Source organism: Amblyomma mixtum, chromosome 4, assembly GCF_055824585.1.
Source record: "Amblyomma mixtum isolate Tamu chromosome 4, ASM5582458v1, whole genome shotgun sequence".
NCBI lineage: Eukaryota > Metazoa > Arthropoda > Arachnida > Ixodida > Ixodidae > Amblyomma > Amblyomma mixtum.
In genome coordinates this window covers 24,093,231-24,112,473 of record NC_143015.1, presented here as the reverse complement: position 1 = coordinate 24,112,473, position 19,243 = coordinate 24,093,231, and the positions used below count along the sequence as shown (strand labels likewise).

Here is a 19,243-nt window from a genome sequence, read left to right as displayed (position 1 = left end):
GTAATTCGCAAAAAAAGTTGCAGGGCTGAACTACACAACTATGGCGTATGGTCGATTAGATCACAACACAGTGAGCTGTAAACGACATATCTAAATAAAATCACACAAACTTCTTTCTTCATTCCTACATTTCCATGGAAATTAGGAAAGCATGTTTTAAAGATGCCGAAAGAGTATTTTTTTTTTGTTTTCTTCATTTGGGACTTCATTCCACACATCGTCATGAGTTTCAGTGAAATGGCAAGAAATTTGAAATCTACTTTCCCCTGCAATAATTGTATCTTTTGCTGCTCAACAGACATCAGCATTGCCAGAAATAGCTGCTAGGATTTTCCTTTGCTATTAATTTTAGGGGAACGGAAGGTTCGGCTAGTCAGTATGGTGGCATCTTGGTCAGTGCATAGCAGAAAAACTGGGGCGAGAAGAGAGGACATGTGTGACTTAGTGTTAAGCCTTATGTGAACAGAACCAGAATATTGTTACAGGTTTCTTTCCAAGGGTGAGTCAGCCTTTGTATGGAGTGTTAGCGTGAAGACGGCGAGCTTCTTCCGTGTCCCCCACTGCTTTGTTGCTTCTTAAGCGTCGCATGGCACTTCCCTCTTCGCAGACGAAGCCCCCTGGGCCAGTCATTCAGGGTGACTGGCCCAGGGTGACCCCTCCCCGTGAACCTTGCACTGACTCCCACGACCCTGCTCTGCTCACGTGAGCGTTCCTACTACAGTGCACCACCTCCTGCAACGCCACCAGCGACTGGACTTTGATGGCCGCTTTGACCCCGTCTACAAGTACTGCTATCCCGTGTGTACTTGCGAGCCACCAGTGTGTTACCGCTGTGGCATGCATGGACACATATCCCAATTCTGCCGCCATTGGAGCCCACATTGCCAGCTCCAATGGCGTAATCGTCGGCCTAGTTTCAATGCAGAATTTAGTGACCTGACCATCACATCTCCTCAGGGCTCCTACCACTACACACCACTCTGGAACAACTGTAATGCCTCTGACCAGAGCCTGACTCTCCCCGCTACCGCTCGCGACGATTGCCTTCTCCTCGTAGTCCTTCACCACCACCGGGAAACTAGAGGATGTGGCCAGTGGAGGTGCAGTCGCAGAGTCATAGATATTGCCAATTCCTCCGCCCGTCCTTATGTTAAAAAAGAGCCTGGAAGTGTTAGTGGATGGTGTCTGCATTATGGCCTTAGTGGCTACTGATGCCGCAGTGTTGGAGATGGAGATGAGTTTAGATTTCAAGAAACGCCTTAGTCATAGAGTAATGTTCGGTTGAGATAGTGCTGTAATATTTCATGGTGTAGGGGGAGAATCACTGGTTCCGCTTGGTATTTGGGTTGTGAATGTAGCGATGGCTGGCCACATGTCCAGAACTGAATTCACGGTGCTCCCTCGCTGCACGCCTGACATTATCCTCAGTGTTGGCTTCTTACAACACTGCAGCGCGACTCTAGACATCAGCAGTGGCGGCATATTCTAACCGAAAAAGAGGACGAAGAGGCTGCTCCGCAAGAAAGGCACTAGAAAAAAGCGTGGCGCGAGCGTGTGAATGTGAGAACGTGAATGAGACAGTCTGTTGGCGAGGCAGATAGCGTCTGGGTTTTTTGTGTTATGAGCTCTCAGCTCATCTTGCAAGTTCTGTTTCTGTTACGTGTTTCTTGTGGTGCATATGTAGGTTGTCGATATTGAGCGCCTTTTCTCTCAGCCAAGCGTACTCCTTCTCCGCTAGCCTAAGGTTGTGCTCAAGCTCTTTCAATTCCTTGCGTGCATCCCTGAGCATTTTTCTCAGCCTAGCATCTTGCTCCTGCCTTTGCGAGCTGCTCTGAAAGCATACCTTCTGCTGCTGTTCATGCAGTACCGAAGTATATTCAAATGGTTCAGCTGCCTGCTGAATGGCCAAGTCGGCATCGGCCCCACTCAGCTTGAGGCCGTTTGGCCTGATAATTCATCTTTCTTTTGAATTTCGTCCTTAAGACGGCAGTTTTCCTCCATCATTTTGCGCATTTCGCTTTTCAACTGCTCACGTTCCAGAAACTTGCTCTGTATCACTTTAGGCATCGCTGCAATCTTTTCTGTCAGATTCTTGGCTGAGCACTTCAGATTTTCTGTGATGTTAACTAGCATAGCATGTTGTTCTTCCGGCTCCACCCTGCTGATGTTGACGTATGGAAAGTCGTCCTCGATTTTCTCAATTTCGTTCCTCAAGGTGCGACCTCCGGGACTGCCAGAGCTGCCATGGCTGCTCGTGTCGGAATTGGGGGATGAGATCCACCCGAAAAGAGAGCCCTTCTCTGAGAGCAGCGCCGGTGGGTTGAGGTTTGAGTCACAATAATTCTTTACTTCTCGGGTGTTTCGTGTCGTATCTTGGGCACGCGATGGCGCTTGCTTCTTCGGACAAGCTCTAGTCCCTAAGCCAATGGGAACTATATCCTCATACTCATCACAAGTATCCTTTTCCTTGATGAAAAGAAGCCATCGGGGAACGTAGAAGCGAGTACCAACTAGAAGGTACAACTCGAATGCAGACTGGCCTTCTGCAATCAGGCACAGATCAACTACAGGGAAGGCTCCTCGCAAGGCCTAGGCGCTGGTGGTGACTGTGACGGTCGAATGGCTGCCTCCGCATGGTGGAAGGTAGCGGAAGAGGCCGCAGTCCAAGAAAGAGACGTCGAGGTCTCGCTGTCCAATCTGCCTTCCTGCATTTCACGGATCCTGCTTTGTCACTGCCTATCTGCTTCATTTCCTGGTGGTGACAGGCGTTGCTTTTTGGTGAGGCTGTTCTACGTTTGTGAGGTTTTGGGCAGGTTTCAGGGTAGTTCTGCTGACTTGGGTGATGTTAGGTTGCCGTCTCGAAATAGCTGTGAAATGACCATCTGAAGAGGACGATAGACAGTTTGTGACTGTGGAGGTAACATATTCGTCGGCCGGGACAGCGTGGTGAGGCACATGCCTTGAGGAAGCGTCTGGACGTGCGTACTGAAGTTCAGAACAGGTAGGCATGCGCTGTTTGCCGAGACTGTGACAACTGTATGTGCAAGGGCAGCATTCTTTGTGACGGGCAAATCAAGGACAGGAGTGATGACATACTGGCCGTTAGGAAGAGGTGAAACAGATTAAAACAATACATAAGTAGTGGCTTCAGCGGATGAACTCGGCAGTACAGAGACAGTGCACAACTGGGCCAGGTGGTTCTGTGAGGAACGGCAGGTCCAACTTAACAACACTTGTAGCACAGTCGGTAAGGGCTGCGTGCTCACTGAGGAAATCAAGGCGGTGTATGATTTCATAACGGCACTGATTCAGAACTCTAAAGTGCAAGGTGGTTTGGCGGTCAGAAATCGTCACATAAGCAGCACACAGGCCAAGGACTGGGGCCGTTAAGCCATCGGCAACTCGAACAACGGCTGTAGGAGCAGGCGTCAGTACTTTGCGTAGGCGGCGTCGTAGGTCGGAACTCATCACAGAAATGTGTGGCGCCCATGTCAACCAGAGCAGAGATGGCAAAGCCATCGACATGTACGGTCAGTAAATTGCGTGGGGCATGAAGAACTAAATGAGGATTTTGGGGCGGGTTGTCACTGCAGCATCACCTCTAGACGCTGCAGAAACTAGTTTTCCACCTGTGATCGTCCATAGGGGCCGGGAGAGGAAGTGCGCAGTTGTTGCGGCGAACGGGACTGGCGGCGCTGTGGAGATGGTGAGCGGCTGAAGCGGGGCGGCGAGACGTCAGTGGTGGGGCTTGATGTGTCCAAGGGTCGCGAGAAAGAGCTTGAGTCTGCAGCATCGGGGCGATAAGGTGGGGTCGAGTAACGGGTGCGTTGGGAGGAGTACCGTCAACTACGGCAATGACGGGCAATGTGGCCGACACGGGAACAGTTGAAACAGATGGGCCTGTCGTCAGGCGTACGCCACGCGGAGGGGTCGCGCGGTCGAGGAGCGGCGTAAACAGGCCGGACAGGGTACAAAGGAGGGACTTAGGGTACTTGGGAGGAATGAATAGAGGCAACAGAGTTTAAACCCAAGTTAGCAATTTCCTTTCGCACGACGGCTTGAATAAGTGGAAGGGGCAGGGGCTGATTGGCCACAGGTGTTGCTAAGGGAGCCAGACCAATTGCTTCAAGCTCACGGCATACAATACGGGTCACGTTCTCAGGTGAGGTCGGCTGGTTCTGAGAACAAAGGTCTTGGCAGGACGAAGACGCACCTGTATTGGGCAGGCGTGCGATATGCTGAGTGATCCGTTGGCTTTTGGCGTCCTCGAAGCGGCGGCATTCTTTTATGATGTCTGCAATCACAGTTTTTGTAAACGAGCAGATTGAAGGCGTTGTCTGCAATGCCCTTGAGTACATGTCCGACTCGCTCATCTGAGGTCTGAGGTCAGCCTCGCCCATCTCTGCATCCACCGTGTAGCACAGAGCCAACACATCCTGAATATAGGAGACGTAGGACTCCGTGAATGACTGGGCGTGACTTGCAAGATCTCTTTTAGCGGCAAGCTGCCAGCCGAGTGGTTTGCCGAAAAGCCGATAAGTTTCTGTTTACAGTTATCCCAACTGGTCAGTGTCTCTTCGTTGGTATCGTACCACTTGAGCGCCGTGCCCTTAAGGTAAAAAACGATGTTCGCAAGCATGAAAGTTTGGTCCCAGCGGTTGTTAGCGTTGCACCGTTCGTACTTGCGAAGCCAAGTCTCGACGTCAGCGTCGTCCCCAGAGAAGGGTCCAGGATCATGAGGGTAAGTGAGGACGACGGAGGACACCGATGCTGCCGAATCTGGGGGAGATCCTTCTGTCATTGTCGGCCGTGGAAGGTAGCGTCGGCATGAAAGGTAGGACGGGGGGGGGGTGGAAAGTAGCGTCCGCTACGTAGTTCTGTCTTGTCGTCCTCCACCAAGGATGTTATGGGGAAATACTATTTACATTATTTACAAGCGGTAGGGGTCTAGACTGCATAGTTCCTAGCAGGGAGCAGCAGGGGGCACCAACGCGAACAGGGAGACCCATCAACCTCTTCTAGTTCATTCATTCCTTTCACGCAGGAAGACACTTCGTCGTAACAATATATAAAGTTCATATATGAAAGAGCACAAATGAAACCGCATAACACACCTCTCCAATAGGATTAACCTCACGAAAAAATGTTTTAAATGTGTTTTATTTGCTGTGATAGACTCGAAAAACTCCTCATGCAATCTTGTCGAAGACGATCGCGCTTCGGTTCTAGTGAGTGTTGTTCGCCTGGCATTATTCGATTACAGTTAGTGAAAGAAATTCTTTCATTGCGAAGTGAGGAAGCATAATCAAATGAATGAAAAGTGGAAAAAGTGCTGGTAATATCAAGTAGGCATTTTTTGAGCGCGCACGTGTGCCAACAGCACATCTGTGCTGTGCTGCGTGTGCAATGTTGTTATTATCTAGATAAAAAGAAAAGCTGGCATGTCTTGTCCTCCCCCTTCTGATTTTTTCTGGCCCAAGGAAAGCTGTTCCTGCTTGCACATGGGAAATGGGAGCAGGCGAAGTGAGCGTGAGATAAACCAATAGAAACAGCTGGATGTCACAAAAGGAAGAGAATTAAGTGCAGTGTAAAGCAAAGGACTAAGCCAGAAGCAAACATTCTGTTACAAATGTGTATATATTTCTCTTTCTTTGTGGACCATTTCATCAATGCAGTGCCGATGATGGGCTGGTTGTCATCCTTTGCATGCCTCGGCCAGGCAAATCAGTGTGCGTTGCAAAGTACATATATCGGTTACAGATGAACAAAACTTATGCGCGGCGTTCATTGCTGTACTTGCCTAGAACCACTTAAAGCTCATGTACTGCAGGGGCGGAAAAGTTTTCCGAATCTTTTCGACCACTCAGCCGGGCAGAGCGACGCAGTTGCCGGCGCCTAGTCGGCCATCGTGAGTTGTACCCAACTGTGGACTTTACTGTTTTCAATGTCGATACATATTTTAGTTTGAGCAAAGAAAAAGAAAGAAAAATAATGTTGCCCAGCCCGCACCACCTAAGGCACAACGTCAGTACAGTGGAAACATGGGAGAGTTAGTTATACATTGTCGACACAAGTGCACAGCGCAAATTACTAAGTAAGCGAAAAGGGAAAGCGGACGTCAAGAATAGGAAAGGTATGATATCATGCAAATTGTTTGTTTTGTTTATGTCCCATGTATATATTTCTGGCATTTTTTTTTTTCAGTGAACCTTATAGTTGAAGTCGGTGCCTTTCTTGTGTCCTTCCCTCTGCCCTCGTCTTTTGCACGTGCAATCACTTCGTCACTCTTGATCCATTATATTATTATGATATATATTATATATTATGATTATGACATGTTGATGCATTATGATACATTAGTAGTAGTCGGAACACTCCTGGTCTAGAGTGTGACCTGCCAACTCTAGCGCTGAAAAAAAAAAATTTTATCAAATGATATAAGATCCATGATAATACAACTATAGCAAAGACAGCTAGGCAACTTCAGTCAATGCTCGACGGATGCCTGTCCAACCTTAGAAACTAGGGTTGGGGAAGAACAAGGTATAGAGAAGTGGGCAATTGTCAATTTCTACTTACCGTTGAGATGAATCGACATTGCACAAGAGACGTGAAATTGCTACCAATAGGGTTAGCACCGCAGGGTGTCGGAATGTGTTCAGAAAAATATTCATGGCGGCATCTTGCAACCTATTGCGGTCAACCTAGACAGAATTTGCCAAGGTTCACAAAAATGCAGTATAGATGCATATCATTCACAAAGCGAACTGAGTCTAAACATTGTACGAGGAAAGGGGGAAGGGGGGGGGGGTGCAGAAATGTTGCCAAAAAAGGGGTCGGCTACAAGGGCATAGTTCTGTAGGCATTTAGGGCATCCCCTCTCCTGTTTGGAGCCTCAACTGTGTGCTCTTATTTATGTTAGACGTACGTCTTCCTTCTTTCATCCAGTTTGCATCATTAGGTTGCTTATTGTCTCTAGAATTTCCATCGCGTGCGGAAATGTATATCTTACTTGCCTTGCGTCGATTTGCTCCGATTTGGGGTGGATCAAAGATGGAAAAAGTGCGCACGCGTGTGTGTGCGTGCGTGTTCGCGCGCACATACCTGGAAATTGAAGGGACAGCTGTTGTTTTCACACCGTCTGTTGTCAGGCAACTATAACGTACTTGTGATCATTTTCCGAGAATTTTTTTTCCCCGCGGTATTTTATTCAACACTGAAACGCGATGTCAAGAGTTGCACGCTCTGGAAGAACGTTGGCAGCTGGTCCCCGGTCTTGCTTCAGCTTCCCGTTATAATGCGCGCACTAAAAGCAGAGGGCATGCCTTGGTAGTTTTCGTACCAATATAGTGGGCGAACTACTGTTCATTATTTGAATGTAACCGGATTGTATTGTCGTATTTATTGCACTGGGAACACGCTAGAAACGTGTGTACAGTTATGAAATTTATGAGCACGGACACGGCAGCGCGTGGCAGATAGCCTCGAGCCCTACTTGTGGCGGCATGCGGCGGCTGCTTTTAGCAACATGGTGGAAAGGGCTATGCCGCCTTGCCTGCTTTCAGCAAGCCGAAGGACACACCTCACTTTCCACTTTGTATATAAAGGCGGCCGCCACGTATCGCCACTAGTAGGGTTTGAGGCTATCTGCCACGCGCTGCCGTGTTCGTGACTGTACTTTCGTGTTGAGCCCGCCCTTTGGTTTCATGGGTTGGTAGCAAACCATTTTGAAATGGGGCAGTTGCCATGCATTCACACATCCGCAGCAAAATAATTGGCTTCCAATTTTTATTCTATACAACACCGTCCATTGCTTGCGAAGCAATTTTTTTTCTTTCAATACTAAATGATTAGTTGCATCTACCAGATTGCGTTCTGTCGGATCAGGAGTGCACCAATTTTGCAATGAATCTATCAAGTAAAAAAGAAGGCAAAAGCAATTATATGTACAGTTTTTACTGGTCGAAATAGTTAGTTTACTGTAGACGGCATTGTCTTGGCTTCAGCTGTCGAAGGCATGTACCCCCTTTGTCAAAAGTAACCAAGCAACAGGTTTTTTCTTCTCAGCTGCATAATGAAGTCGTTACGGTACCCTTAAAGGGATACTGAGGCGGTTTTCGAATCAGCTAATTTTTTAGGGTTTTGAAGTAGTGTCATTGCTGATCACGTCTGTGAAATTATTTTTTCGATTTTGGCTTAAACAGTGGCGCAATCACCAATTAAAAACGCGATGTTCAAATCTCCCGCGCCCCGCACGAACATAGGAGAGGAGAACAGCGGAGAGGGAAACCTCGTCCATGTTGGCCAACGTGACGTCACGTTGAGGAGCCGGGGATACTTCGGCGCACCCGAGCGAGCTTTCAGCGCGCGTTGTTTCTTGTGCTGCATGCGTTGTGACGTACAAAGCGTGTCAGCCGACCTTGAGAACCAGATTCAACACGAGGTACTACTCAGCGTTCGTGTCCATGAACAAATACGGCCGATACTGTGTCGTCTTCAACTGTTTTTAGCAAGATAAAAAGCTCGCAGCGCAAGCGCTCGCTGCTGTGACGAAGAATTCAAGCTGACCAAAGCAAGCCTACTCTGCTCGAAGCACTTTCGTAAGAGCGGCTACATGCAGGGCTTGTCCCTAATGTGACCTCTGGAGATTTCTGTCGAAAAGGCGCGGCTGAACCATGACACAGTTCCTTCGATTTTCTCGCGCATGAGAGGCGTGTCACCATTCCGAAGAAGCGCCTCTTTTAAAAGTAGAAACATGCTCACTGAGCCCCTGAAGAAACCTTATAGAGGCTCAAGCATGTGTCGCTCTCCTCAGCTTAGGTGCGGCCAGACCACCTGAGACGTGCTCAGCAAGGCTCGGTTAGTGATTTTATACTCGGTTCGACGTGTCCAAGCAAGCAAGCAAGCATGCAGAGCAAAGCACAATAAAGCAAAGCAAGCAAGCATCGAAGCTCTTAATATGCGGCATCTCGTTTAATCGTAGCTAGCAATTAAAATGAAAGCGTTCGACGTTGATTTCGGATGCAAATTTATGAGAGAAATGAATGCCAACCGAGTTTTTGCAAAAAAACACCGCAACCTTACTCGGTTTCTTCATCAAGTTGTGGCAGCGGGCGAGTTGCAGCTAGCTTGGCTTTTAAACACACATGTAGTTGGAAACTACTTCACTGTACCTAAACTGCAAATCTAGGAAGAGTGAACGTTTCCGAGGCAGTGATTAATATTTTCTGGCATCTGCTGAACGCGCCACGAGTGAAGCAGCAGCCTTGTGCGCGTATTTGGCTTGGTTTCCAGCGCACAATGATTGCATCAACATCTTGTGGTCACATGCCTCGCAGTGCTTGGCCACTGCGCTTCGCTAATTTTGACACCAACTTTGTGCTCCTTCATCGTTTCCTTGAAATACTTTCTTGCCCCAACCTGCAACGCCGGGTACTGAGAACAGGATATTTTGTACACAGTGCTTTGGGCCTTTTCTTTAGGATGACGCTCTTCCGGGCGAGACAGGAGGCATCTGGTGGTGGTAATTGACTTGAGTATTGTTCGCACCCCTTCCTTTCCGAGAATATGAGCCGAGGTTGTGCTGGCACCTTTTACGCATGGTCTGCATTGCGTCTTTGACGCTGGCGTATGCTTGTGCTAGGCGTAGAATTTTTTGCTTGTGTCTTTTTTGGTTTCAGGCGATAAGTGGAATGAGCAAACTGTAGTATCCTTTTCTTCGGAGGTCAGTAAAAAAAATAGTCGCCGTATTCGCTTTTACAACGACACGGAAAGCTGCGATCTGCACTCAACGCAGCGCCGGATCCGCATCGGCAGCTTCTCCTGTCCTCAAAGTGACGTCACGACTTCTCTTGACCAATCACGGGCGGTGGCGCGCCACGCGGCGTGCCCCGCGGCACAGGCCGCATATTTCGGCTAAAAAAGGCAATTCGCGCTTGGTTTTGCCTTATTTGGATGCGATATTCCAGTATACAGCATGAAAAGCTATAGGATGCCGCTGCCAGCCCGATTTTCAAAAAAAGTTCTTCAGTCTCCCTTTAAAGACCAAAAGGTGTCAAAACGTGAGAAAAAGAGCTCACCTTACTTTGCACAGATTCATAGCTTAAAGGTGCACTGGAGAGGAATCTGAACTCGTCTTTTTGCCGCGGGAACTCAATCTGCACGTTCCGAGCATTCTCAGAAACTTCGATTTATTGCCCTGTGCGGCTGATTTTCATAATTAAATCGAATTAACGTCCGGCTCCCGCCTTTTTTTTTTTAATTCTTCCTCGTACGGTAGGCGGAGTCGACCAACGCGTGGAGTGCCTTGCAGCCAGTACCGCGGCGGCTTGCGCTCTGCCATCGACGGAGTAATACGTAGTACGTAGAAGCAAATAGTCCGCGCATATTTTTATTTCTGCGGGCTTATTTTGCTGCTATATTATCTGCGAATGAAACTATTTATTCACAGAAACCTAAGAAACAAAATAAAGCGAAAGCAAAGCCTCCACGGAGCTGGCTGCAAGGCACTCGACGCGTTAGTCGACTCCGCCCACCGTACGAGGGAGAATTAAAAAAAAAGGCTGGAGCCGGATGTTTATTTCAATTTAATTAGGGAAATCAGCCACACGGCAATAAATCGAAGTTTCTAAGAATGCCCAGAATGTGTAGATGGAGTTCCCGCGGCAAAAAGACGAGTTCAGGTTCCTCTTCAGTGCACCTTTAAGGGCTACAGTAAGTGCTTCACTACGCGGCTAGGAGACAAACCACCTGTGCCGGGTTATTTTTGGCAGAGACTCTACTTTCATCGTAGTGGTTATTCGGCTCCCCCTGGTAATTCATAACTAGACTATTTGATGTCATAGAGGTAAGGTAAGTGGTTTTAGTAAACATGGTAAATGGAAGGAAAAAGATTATTGCTAGCCCCGGTATCTGCTATTGCTGCTGGAAGCACCTGAGCTGGGGGCAGCGGAAATAAAGGAAAGCAAGCAGTGTGTCGAAGTGAAATGGAAGAGGTGAGGGGATAGTAGAAAGGTCAGGGGGAGAGGTACACTGGCAGTAAATTTATTTACATATTAACATCGCAATATATACAGGTCGCACGTGCGTGAAGGTCTTGTAGAGTACAGTACAAACGCATGCGCACGACACACAGGCAATACAGCTGGAGTGGGGGCGTCCAGCTGTCCATCGTCCTAGATAGGACACGCGTAGCGTTTGGATTCTGCACGCAACTACCTGGCGGAGAACAGGTGGGATGTCAAGCCTGTCTGTTTGAGGAATACACAGAGGCTGACCATTGTTTGCTCACGGGTGCGCGCACTGCCCTGCGGCCACAACAGCATCGTGAGAGCGTCTGGGAGAATGCCCAGTGCCCTGTAGGCCACGAGCATGTTACGACGGGCATCGGCGAGCGCGGCACAGTGAAGGAGCAGGGGTCTAGAGTTTTCGCCACACCGCATCCGTCACAGAGGGCAGGGCATGTCAAGAGGCAAGGCAGTCGTTCTAGTTGCTGGGCTGACTACTGGTTACCACGGGCAGTGCTTTTTTTTTTTGCGTTTTCCCTGGCCTCAACAGCAATCCTGTTCCAGTCTGGGCGGCGCACTTCCATGGAGCGAGCAACGCGAGAGTCTACAATTTCTGGAATAAGGCAGTCTCTATAAAAGCGTACCAGGAATGGCTTCATTTTCGTTGCCCAGAAATTGTCATCTTGGCGTACCCCTTGCACATGTATTCCTTTTCTTGTATGCACTACGAAGTCACAGATATTCCTTCTGGCGACATAAAACTGGCCCTGCACTTTCCCTTCTTTTTCTGCTAACAGGACTACTTTCCGTTTAAACGACGCCTCGTAATGAAAGCGTCGTTACCTTTCCATCTTGTCACTGTGCTGTGGGTGAATGCAAGTATCCAACGCAGCTTCTGTTTACACCAGCGAAACGGAAAGTTTGTGAAAAATGGCGATCGAAACGCTGAGTCCAGCTATGGATAGGTCCGGCTCAAAACGACTAGCTGATACCAATGGCAATGCGCCTTGCTGTCGTTCATTGAGCTGCTTCGTTTGTAGGTTTCGGTCTCATTTTTTTTTCTGCATTTCGAGTTCGATTGTAACGCGCATGTATTTTTGAACGCTTATTTTCAGAAAAAAAGGTGCGCGTTAGAATCGTGCAAATACGGTAAGCCTCAGGATGCTTCCTTTTTCCAGGTATTTTTTTTTTAATTTCCGAAACGTTGGGCAGAATTAAAATATTGGTTGGCGTTAGTTTTTTTTCTCTCAACTATCTCAAAACCCAACCAGACGGACCTCTGTTGAAGATGTTTTCGTTCAAATCATTATTTCCCACATGTTGTGGTTCCAGGGTGCTGCATCACAAGTCACATAGTCAACAAACAGTCCTGCGTTTTCTGCTAGCAGGACAGCCTCAAGAACAATTTTTGACAATAGATGTCCTTTCACATTAGTGTTAGTCGCAAATGGGCCCAGGATCTGAATCTGGCTTCCAGTAAGAGGGACAAACATCACCACAAGGCCATCGTTGGAGAAGACGTGTTTTTCTTCTTTTGGTGTGTATGGTCCCAGGTCGACAAAACCAGCAACTTTCCCAACAGTGTCAGCGGAGAGATGTTCCGACAGCTTCCTCTCATCAATGACCAAACCCCCGTGACACTTGAGGAGGTCCATCGCAGATGTTTCTTCTTTTAACGTTTTGAACATCCTCTTATTGAAGCCAAAGCTACCAATGTAGTTAGACATGTACTTTTGTAATGTTGTCCTTCCTGGAAGAACTAAGATGTTTTGCCTCCGAATGTACTCGTAAAGCTTGGGGCTTCGCATTTTTAGGAAGATACTCTCAAGCATCCATTCTTTGTTGTAATTTATTCCTCATGTACTCTTTCGTTTCGCAGCCTCAAAGCACTCTCTTACAGCTAGTTGCTGCTTTGTCGACGAATGTTTTAATCCGTCTTGCAAAATCTTCTCAGCTGTAGCTGCAGTGGCATTTTTCATCCTTGAAGTGCTTTCATTCAAGGTCTCCACTTTCGATTCCAACCTCTTAAGTTTGCGATTAGCAGCTCGGAGTCGGCGTTATGTTTTGCAGCTTTGCTTGGGCAGCTTGTTTTGCAGGCGACATTTTCTTGTTTGTAGAGCTTTGCGCAGATACTTGCAACGTAAGCAAGGCTGACCTGGAAAAAGACATGAAGTGTCCTTTTAGTATTTGAAAATTTTGCTATTCCAGGGATATAATGCTATATATTACAGAAGTTCAGTTCGACACTGTTTCAGATGACACATACATACAAAATTCTTCTGAAATGGAATAAAATACCTATTGACTACAGCCAGCAAGCCTGACGCAAAAACTGTATTTGTCAAAACTGTTCCAGAAACGACAGGAAATCCTAACAAATACCTTGAAGCATGCACTGGTAAATCACAAATTGGCTTTAAACTTCCACTAAATCAATTGAAGTCATGCCACGAACTGAACTTAGCAACACTGTTGAGCGGAGATTGAACCCACCTTCTTTTGATGATTTCCCAATGCAGTTCACGCTGAAGAAGGTGCCTCCGTTTTATTCTGTTTGTACCAGAAGACCTTTCGTTAGTTCAAACAACACCGAGGACACTTCTGCTGCTCCGCAACATATAGGTATGCTTTCTGTCCTTTGTAGCACATCTTCAGCTTGTTGAAGTGACCCGATATGCGTTTCTTCAACCAGCTTGCCCAATAGGTGCCCTTTACATTGCACGCTGCCTTCGATTTCAGCGCTGAAAAACACCGTTCTCGCCACTTTTATTTTGATTGTGCCCACATTCAGTGCGCAGCAAACATAGCGCACTCCGGTAAAATCCGGATACTCGTGCAGCACCCACGATTTTGTTGGAAGTTTGAGTCCGCATAGGTCGGCGACACTAACAGCACTGTCTGCTTCGACAGTGCCTTCTTCGCTGCCCAGATCAGCGTCCGCAGCTTGGCCGTCCTCTTGAATGCAGTGATCCGTGCGGTGGGATTTACTGCTGGTATCACATGAAAAGTCTAGCTGCCGTCTTTTCCTATGAGGCCTAGGAGTCGGAGTGGACTTGCTCAAATAGGCGGGCAAGTTAGGCAGAAGGGTCGGAACTGAGCCAGGTGCAAACGTCGGGGTCCCCCTCGGAATTCTCACTTCAGTTCCATTTATCACATGGACATAATCCTTCAAAGTGCAATTCACAAACAGCACAATCAGCGTCAAGCGGCTTGTCAAGGCTGTGGAGGTTTCGCTGCCAAGCAAGCCTTTGCTGTTCATCTTTCAGAGTTTTAAAAAGCGATAACTTGCGTTCGTGTGCTGTTCTTGCGTAGCCAGTTGTGCAGCCTGATGCATAATGGTGGTTTAACCGCCGCTTGGAAGGCATCGTAAACACTGATGCAGAAAACGCACACACGGAGCAACACACCGCGACACAAGCAACGACCCGCAACTGTGAGAGCAGAAGGCGCGCACAATCGCTTCAAGTGCGGACGACGACAGCGCCGCCGCTACTTTCTTCCAAAGCAGGGTACGCGGCGCACAATAGGATGCACCTCCGCTCGAGCCACTGTAAAACTTCTAGAAGAGGGAAAATACGGGCTGGTTGGTACATGTTTTACGAATTGGAAAAACAGCGCAATCAAAGACGAGACACAAGAGAAGGACAAAACACCAGCGCTGACTAACAACCAAATGGTTTATTGCTACAGGCAAGGCAGCATATATATGAAATGGCACGAGTAAAAACACAAAATAAGCATGAGAGAAAGATACCGCACAACCACACAACTTGACTAAAAAAAGGCACGTCACTGATTAAGATACGCAAGTTCCTTTGAGAGTAGATTTATGGATGGGCTGCTGATACAGGTGTTACCGAGCTTTCTGATATGGCAAGCCTCCGAAATGAGCCTTGTGGTCTCATCTTTATAACGGGCGATGATAGTGGTCCGCTTGAGGTGCGCTTCGCAATCTTCACACTCAGCACAGTGCACAGCAAGGTGGTTTCTGCGAGACTTATTCTCTATATCTTTTGCATGTTCACGCAGTCTATCGTTGATGCATCGTCCCGTCTCACCGATGTAGAAACTGCCGCAAGAGGTCGGGATCTTGTAAACGACACCAACACGACACTGAACGAACTTCCGCTTATGCTTCTTCTGGCAGCCTTTTTTGCTTCCATCCTCATTAACACGCTTGCACAATCCGCTAAGTTTATTCCTGGCTGAAAAAACCAGTCTAATGCCTCCTTTGCTCACTATCTTTTTTAGATTGTGCGAAACTTTGTGCACATACGGGATGCACACTGTTCTTTTTCTTTCTGCCAGACCCGCATCGGTGTCCTTGATCTTTCGCAGACTACATTCTGCAAGCAGGGACTCAGCAACATTTGACACCATCTTCGTGGGGTATCCTGCTGTAGATAGCCTGTTCACCTGTGCGTGAAAGCTGCCTTTTGTCTGATGCAGACATGATCTTTGCAGTGCGGCTCTTAGGCATGCCTTAGCGATACCGCGCTTAACAATCTTCGAGTGAGCTGACCGGAAAGGGAGAAGGCTCTTCCTGGACCGCGGCGAGTATGCCCAACAAATATGGTTGCTAGAAATTGTCATTTCCATGTCTAAAAACCTGAGCCTATTATTAGAGGGGAGCTCTGAAGTCAATTGGAGGTCATTAAGTTCATAACAGAACATGTCAAAAATCTCTGCAGCCGTTTGCTGTGCGTCATTAGTGCGATATAAAATTAGAAAGTCATCAACATATCGCATTATCTTAACAATGGGCGCGTCATCGAGCTTAGTTCGAAGACGCCTGTTGCTAGAACTTGCTAGAAGTAAATCGCTTAGTACAGGAGCGATGCTCGAGCCAATGCAGACTCCTTGTTTTTGGATAAAAAATTTGCTGTCTATAGTGACAAAGGTTGATTTCATGTAAAAACTCAGCAATTCTAAAAACCTGCTAACGTCCATTCCACATGCGTTTTGGAATTTTGTTACGCCAAAGCGGTCGATGCAAAGGCTGACTTCCGCGGTCACAGAGCGCTGAGGCAAGGAATAGTAAAGATCCTTCACATGAATAGAAAAAGCGCTTACATGTGGTGGGCACTCTTCCCGAAGGAAGTCTGAAACAGTCTCGGGCTTCCTGATGAGGAATGGGTCGTCCACCTCCAGGTGAGAAAGGCACTTCTGCAAGAAAACAGCGACTTCACGTTGCCACGTGCCTCTTTCAGACACGATTGCGCGGAATGGGCACTGATCCTTGTGTGTCTTCGCACTGAAGAACATTGAAAGGCAGGCAAGATAGTGAGCAAAGGAGGCATTAGACTGGTTTTTTCAGCCAGGAATAAACTTAGCGGATTGTACAAGCGTGTTAATGAGGATGGAAGCAAAAAAGGCTGCCAGAAGAAGCATAAGCGGAAGTTCGTTCAGTGTCGTGTTGGTGTCGTTTACAAGATCCCGACCTCTTGCGGCAGTTTCTACATCGGTGAGACGGGACGATGCATCAGTGATAGACTGCGTGAACATGCAAAAGATATAGAGAATAAGTCTCGCAGAAACCACCTTGCTGTGCACTGTGCTGAGTGTGAAGATTGCGAAGCGCACCTCAATCGGACCACTATCATCGCCCGTTATAAAGATGAGACCACAAGGCTCATTTCGGAGGCTTGCCATATCAGAAAGCTCGGTAACACCTGTATCAGCAGCCCATCCATAAATCTACTCTCAAAGGAACTTGCGTATCTTGATCAGTGACGTGCCTTTTTTTAGTCAAGTTGTGTGGTTGTGCGGTATCTTTCTCTCATGCTTATTTTGTGTTTTTACTCGTGCCATTTCATATATATGCTGCCTTGCCTGTAGCAATAAACCATTTGGTTGTTAGTCAGCGCTGGTGTTTTGTCCTTCTCTTGTGTCTCGTCTTTGATTGCGCTGTTTTTCCAATTCGTAAAACTTCTAGTACACTGTACAATCGCCCTTGCATACGCTGATCATGGCTGATCATGGATCATGACACTTCCGTCTCAGCTGACGAAGCTCTCTGGGCCAGTCAGTCAGGGTGAGTGGCCCAGGGTGACCCCTCCCCGTGAACCTCGCAATGACTCCCACGACCCTGCTCTGCTCACGTGAACGTTCCTGCTACAGTGCTCCACCTCCTTCGCAGTGCCACCAGCGACTGGACTTTGATGGCCACTTCGACCCAGTCTACAAGCACTGTTATCTCGTGCGTACTCGCGAACCACCAGTGCGTTACCTCTGCGGTATGCGTGGACACGCATCCCAATTCTGCCGCCACTGGAGCCCACACGGCCGAATGGTCGGCCTAGTTTCAGGGCTGAATTTAGCGACCCGAAATTCACATCTCCTCAGGCCTCCTACCACTACACACCATTCTGGAACGACTCTCCTGCTTCTGACCGCAGCCTGACTCTCCCCGCTACCGCTAGCAACGATTGCCTTCTCCTCGTAGTCCTTCATTGCCACTGGGAAACTAGCGGATGCGGCCTATGGAGGTGCAGTCGCAGGGTCATCGATATTGCCAATTCCTCGGCCCGTCCTTATGTTAAAGAAGTGCCTGGAAGTGTTAGTGGGTGGTGTTTGCGTTATGGCCTGAATGGCTACTGATGCCACAGTGTTAGAGATGGAGATGAGTTTAGATTTCAAGAAACGCCTCAGTCATAGAGTAATGTTCGGTTGAGATAGTGTTGTAATATTTCGTGGTGTAGGTGGAGAATCACCGGTTCAGCTTGGTATTTGTTGCGGAAGTGTAGTGATGGCTGGCTGCATGTCCAGAACTGAATTCATGCCACTCTCTCGCTGCATGCACAACATTATCCTCGGTGTTAACTTTTACAACACTGCAGTGCAACTCTAGACATCAGCAGTGGCGGCATATTCTAACCGAAAAAGAGGACGAAGAGGCTGCTCCGCAAGAAAGGCACTAGAACGGTGAGCGTGTGAATACGAGAACGTGAAATAGACAGTCTGTTGGTGAGTCAGATGGCTTCTGGGATTTCTGGTTATAAGCTCTCAGCTTATCTTGCATGTTCTGTTTCTGATAGGTGTTTCTTGTGGTGCATATATAGCTTGTCGATATTAAATGCCTTTTCCTTCAGCAAAGCCTACTCCTCCTCTGCTAGCCTAAGGTTGTGCTCAAGCTCTTTCACTTCCGTCTGTGCATCCCTAGGCATTTTTCTCTGCCTAGCATCTTGCTCCTGCCTTTGCGAGCTGTTCGGAAGGCATATTGTTGTGTGGCGGTCAGCCGAAGAATGAGATGGGTTGAATGATGGACAAGAGATGATTTAATGGCCGCTGGCCTAGCGCGAGCGCTCCGTCCCACGCCACTGCCAGCTTCGTAACATTACTCGGGGCCACCAATCGATCGTCCCAATCGTAAATAGAAGAAGACATGGACGAAGGGATGCGCGATACGGTGATGAGCTTCCAGGGCAGAAAAGGAGTGGCAAGATGGTGAAGTGCTGGCTGCCACTGTGGATGAGACAATGGTGAATGAGTCCCGGTCCACGAAGCATCCGGGCCGTAGGGTGCCAGGAGCTGGCGGCCGAGGTCCGTGGACGCACCAAACGTCAGGGGCAGGGGGCGGTGTCCTCACGTGTGGGCAGGGTCTTGGGTCGGTCGGGTCATTATGGTCACGGCACCGTCGTCAGTTCGTCGTGTCTTGTGGTCGGGGCGGGGGACGGTGCTGGGGTGAGCGCCGAGGTCCGTTCAGGTTGGGCGGGCTGGGGCACGGCTGGGCGGGCCGGACCAGGTACTCATGGCCGCCGTCCACGGCAGGCGCAGGGCGCCGAAGCTCCGGGACCAGGAAGATGATGAAGGGACCACCGCACCTCACACCAAATATTACGGGGGGTTAGCCCCGCAGCGGACTGGACAGGCCGCAGTCAGAAGCCACAGCAAACCAAGTCACCCCAGCACTAACTGGCTCGTCCTCGTCGTCGTCAGCTGCCGAGTGTCCGAACAACGTCGTCTTCGCATCGCGACTATGCATCGTAACAATATCTTCTGCTGTTGTTCATGCAGTACCAAAGTATCTTCAAATAGCTTGGCTGCCTGCTGAATGGCAGGCCAGTACCGGCCTCACTCAGCTCGAGGCCATTCACCCTGATAATTCGTTTTGCTCCTGAATTTCGTCCTTAAGACGGCAGTTTTCCTCCGTCATTTTGCGCATTTCGCTTTTCAACTGCTCGAAGTTCCACAAACTTGCTCAGCATCACTTTAGGCATCAGCATGAACTTCTCAGT

General features: G+C 48.4%; 1 long non-coding RNA gene and 1 pseudogene across 1 annotated transcript in view; one reads left to right on the top strand and one right to left on the bottom strand.

The window, feature by feature from the left end:
• Positions 1-19,243, top strand: part of LOC149345898 (uncharacterized) — a 93,853-nt gene that overhangs the window by 8,111 nt on the left and 66,499 nt on the right. The gene's annotated exons all lie outside the window — the stretch shown is intronic.
• LOC149345901 (uncharacterized) lies at positions 1,634-4,737 on the bottom strand (annotated as a pseudogene).